Below are 5000 nucleotides of genomic sequence, written 5' to 3'. Positions count from 1 at the left end.
GAGTCATGGGCGCAAAGTCGAATTTTGGGTGAAAAACCGCATTTTCATACTCTAAAAATTTCAGACAAGTGTCAGACTTCCAGGCAGGGGGAAACCGCAGGAGGCGTACCGAGGAGGCTTCCAGGAGCCTGGGGAAGATTTTCCAAAAGTGTCCTTGACACTTAGAAATATTTTGAGAAAATCACGATTTTGTGAAAATTGACACGTTTCCCCTACTTCCACGCCAGGGGGGCGTCAATATGATGTGAGGTACCCCAAGGCAGTGACCTAACTGTGGGTGAAGTTTGCGAGTCATGGGCGCAAAGTCGAATTTTGGGTGAAAAACCGCATTTTCATACTCTAAAAATTTCAGACAAGTGTCAGACTTCCAGGCAGGGAGAAACCGCAGGAGGCGTACCGAGGAGGCTTCCAGGAGCCTGGGGAAGATTTTCCAAAAGTGTCCTTGACACTTAGAAATATTTTCAGAAAATCACGATTTTGTGAAAATTGACACGTTTCCCCTACTTCCACGCCAGGGGGGGCGTCAATATGTTGTGAGGTACCCCAGGACAGTCGCCTAAATGTGGGTGAAGTTTGCGAGTCATGGGCGCAAAGTCGAATTTTGGGTGAAAAACCGCATTTTCATACTCTAAAAATTTCAGACAAGTGTCAGACTTCCAGGCAGGGGGAAACCGCAGGAGGCGTACCGAGGAGGCTTCCAGGAGCCTGGGGAAGATTTTCCAAAAGTGTCCTTGACACTTAGAAATATTTTGAGAAAATCACGATTTTGTGAAAATTGACACGTTTCCCCTACTTCCACGCCAGGGGGGCGTCAATATGATGTGAGGTACCCCAAGGCAGTGACCTAACTGTGGGTGAAGTTTGCGAGTCATGGGCGCAAAGTCGAATTTTGGGTGAAAAACCGCATTTTCATACTCTAAAAATTTCAGACAAGTGTCAGACTTCCAGGCAGGGAGAAACCGCAGGAGGCGTACCGAGGAGGCTTCCAGGAGCCTGGGGAAGATTTTCCAAAAGTGTCCTTGACACTTAGAAATATTTTGAGAAAATCACGATTTTGTGAAAATTGACACGTTTCCCCTACTTCCACGCCAGGGGGGCGTCAATATGTTGTGAGGTACCCCAGGACAGTCGCCCAAATGTGGGTGAAGTTTGCGAGTCACGGGCGCAAAGTCGAATTTTGGGTGAAAAACCGCATTTTCATACTCTAAAAATTTCAGACAAGTGTCAGACTTCCAGGCAGGGAGAAACCGCCGGAGGCGTACCGAGGAGGCTTCCAGGAGCCTGGGGAAGATTTTCCAAAAGTGTCCTTGACACTTAGAAATATTTTGAGAAAATCACGATTTTGTGAAAATTGACACGTTTCCCCTACTTCCACGCCAGGGGGGCGTCAATATGATGTGAGGTACCCCAAGGCAGTGACCTAACTGTGGGTGAAGTTTGCGGGTCATGGGCGCAAAGTCGAATTTTGGGTGAAAAACCGCATTTTCATACTCTAAAAATTTCAGACAAGTGTCAGACTTCCAGGCAGGGAGAAACCGCAGGAGGCGTACCGAGGAGGCTTCCAGGAGCCTGGGGAAGATTATCCAAAAGTGTCCTTGACACTTAGAAATATTTTGAAAAAATCACGATTTTGTGAAAATTGACACGTTTCCCCTACTTCCACGCCAGGGGGGGCGTCAATATGTTGTGAGGTACCCCAGGACAGTCGCCTAAATGTGGGTGAAGTTTGCGAGTCACGGGCGCAAAGTCGAATTTTGGGTGAAAAACCGCGTTTTCATACTCTAAAAATTTCAGACAAGTGTCAGACTTCCAGGCAGGGGGAAACCGCAGGAGGCGTACCGAGGAGGCTTCCAGGAGCCTGGGGAAGATTATCCAAAAGTGTCCTTGACACTTAGAAATATTTTCAGAAAATCACGATTTTGTGAAAATTGTCACGTTTCCCCTACTTCCACGCCAGGGGGGCGTCAATATGATGTGAGGTACCCCAAGGCAGTGACCTAACTGTGGGTGAAGTTTGCGGGTCATGGGCGCAAAGTCGAATTTTGGGTGAAAAACCGCATTTTCATACTCTAAAAATTTCAGACAAGTGTCAGACTTCCAGGCAGGGAGAAACCGCAGGAGGCGTACCGAGGAGGCTTCCAGGAGCCTGGGGAAGATTTTCCAAAAGTGTCCTTGACACTTAGAAATATTTTGAGAAAATCACGATTTTGTGAAAATTGACACGTTTCCCCTACTTCCACGCCAGGGGGGCGTCAATATGATGTGAGGTACCCCAAGGCAGTGACCTAACTGTGGGTGAAGTTTGCGAGTCATGGGCGCAAAGTCGAATTTTGGGTGAAAAACCGCATTTTCATACTCTAAAAATTTCAGACAAGTGTCAGACTTCCAGGCAGGGAGAAACCGCAGGAGGCGTACCGAGGAGGCTTCCAGGAGCCTGGGGAAGATTTTCCAAAAGTGTCCTTGACACTTAGAAATATTTTCAGAAAATCACGATTTTGTGAAAATTGACACGTTTCCCCTACTTCCACGCCAGGGGGGGCGTCAATATGTTGTGAGGCACCCCAGGACAGTCGCCTAAATGTGGGTGAAGTTTGCGAGTCATGGGCGCAAAGTCGAATTTTGGGTGAAAAACCGCATTTTCATACTCTAAAAATTTCAGACAAGTGTCAGACTTCCAGGCAGGGAGAAACCGCAGGAGGCGTACCGAGGAGGCTTCCAGGAGCCTGGGGAAGATTATCCAAAAGAGTCCTTGACACTTAGAAATATTTTGAGAAAATCACGATTTTGTGAAAAGTGACACGTTTCCCCTACTTCCACGCCAGGGGGGAGTCAATATGATGTGAGGTACCCCAAGGCAGTGACCTAACTGTGGGTGAAGTTTGCGAGTCACGGGCGCAAAGTCGAATTTTGGGTGAAAAACCGCGTTTTCATACTCTAAAAATTTCAGACAAGTGTCAGACTTCCAGGCAGGGAGAAACCGCAGGAGGCGTACCGAGGAGGCTTCCAGGAGCCTGGGGAAGATTTTCCAAAAGTGTCCTTGACACTTAGAAATATTTTCAGAAAATCACGATTTTGTGAAAATTGACACGTTTCCCCTACTTCCACGCCAGGGGGGCGTCAATATGATGTGAGGTACCCCAAGGCAGTGACCTAACTGTGGGTGAAGTTTGCGGGTCATGGGCGCAAAGTCGAATTTTGGGTGAAAAACCGCATTTTCATACTCTAAAAATTTCAGACAAGTGTCAGACTTCCAGGCAGGGAGAAACCGCAGGAGGCGTACCGAGGAGGCTTCCAGGAGCCTGGGGAAGATTTTCCAAAAGTGTCCTTGACACTTAGAAATATTTTGAGAAATTTCCGATTTTGTGAAAAAAATGACCCCTTTCCCCTACTTCCACCCTAAAGGGGCGTCAATATGTTGTAAAGCACCCCGAGACAGAGACCTAAGCGTGGGCAAAGTTTGGGTCTGATGGGTGGAACACTGAAAAAAACGCGATTTTCCACTTAGAACAAACATAGAACTTTCAGACTTCCAGGCGGGGGGAAAGCTCTGAAGCTGTACCGAGGACACTTCCATGGCCCCCGGATCGATTTTCAAGAACGAGTCCTTGGGACTTTGAAATTTTTCGGCGATGCGTTTTTGGCTTCCGGGAGCCGCAGAACGTTGGGAAATTCGTTCCGCTCGCCGGCTCCAGGTGTTTCGGGCTAGTCCAGGCCCCAGCTACGCCGCCTGGCCGCCAAATTTCGCAAAATCGAAAAAAAAAAAAATAGAACCGGAATGAGGAATTTCTGGCCGCCGGATCCGCCGCACAGCTCCAGGAAGTCGGACACTTTTCGGCTTCGCTCCCTTAAAGTGGGGGTCGGTGTTTCGCCATGCAAATACCCACTTTTGCACACCAGCTGCAGGATATAGGAGAGAGGGGTACCTCTCGGGCCCGACTGATTTCCGATGTTTTCGTGGTTCCTCAAGTCGGGTAGGCGGTTTGGCGAGTACCCCCCTGTTTGCATGGAAGTCCGCCCTCGCGTCGACACCAGGCTTCCGCGGCTCCAGGGGGACTCTTGCCGGTCGTCTGCCCCAAGTCAGAGACGCGTTTCCCGGGTCGCCTGAGCCTGAACGGACCCTCCCCAAGCGTGTTCTGGTTCTCCGAGGGTGACGGATGTCAGAAGGGAGGCAGATCTGGAGTCTTCGTCCCGAGGAGGGCTCCAGGAGGGCGGATTGCACCCCCTGACTCGGTCCCCTCAGAGCAGGCTTGGCGTTTCTCTGCGTCGGATGTCTCCCGCTTCCACGCCACCGGGGAGACCTATGAGAGAATCGCACTGTGACCCGGATTCCGTCTCGAGGGCGCCCGTAGCGTGTCGGAGAGGTACCTCCAGGACTATCGGGCATGTTTCTTCCCCGTCTCCCCGAGGGGAAGGATGGCAGCGGGTGGGGTTTCTCACCCATGCCCCCCACCGGCTCTTCCTCCGATCGATTTGGCTCAGCGCTCCCGGGTGGGGAGGTGGTGCCGCTCGCTCGGCCCGGGCTTTGGAGCCCGCGTCGGTCTAAGGCGGGCGGTCTCCTTCCTCTTTTACCCCCCCGGGATTCAGGCACGCATCCTTGGGCGTGCACGCCGGCAGTCGCCTCCCGTTCGCAGGACGGTGGCTGCCGTGCAGAGGGGGAGTTTGACCCGAACTGTGGTACGGCAGGGGTCCGACGACCCGCGCGGGCGAATGGCGGGGCGCCCACCCACCTCGGCGTGGGGGCCCGTCGTCCGAATCGCTCCCCGCGCGGGGTAGCACAACGATCTTCTCCGAGGGCGGCCCTTTGACTTCCAGATGCGCAGCTCGCCCGCGGAGGCCCGTGCCGACCCCCACCCAGCGTCCGATGGGCGGCCTCCGCGGTGGGCATCGGCGAGAGCGGCGGCGGTGGGTGGCGCTTCCACGCCACCGCCGAGCTCCGCGTTCTCCAGTCTTTTCCCGAGCCCCTACGATAGTGGGGGGACGACAGACGCGTGGGGAGGCAG

Source organism: Ranitomeya imitator, unplaced genomic scaffold (genome assembly GCF_032444005.1).
Source record: "Ranitomeya imitator isolate aRanImi1 unplaced genomic scaffold, aRanImi1.pri SCAFFOLD_1349, whole genome shotgun sequence".
Lineage (NCBI taxonomy): Eukaryota > Metazoa > Chordata > Amphibia > Anura > Dendrobatidae > Ranitomeya > Ranitomeya imitator.
This window is presented reverse-complemented; position numbering follows the sequence as displayed.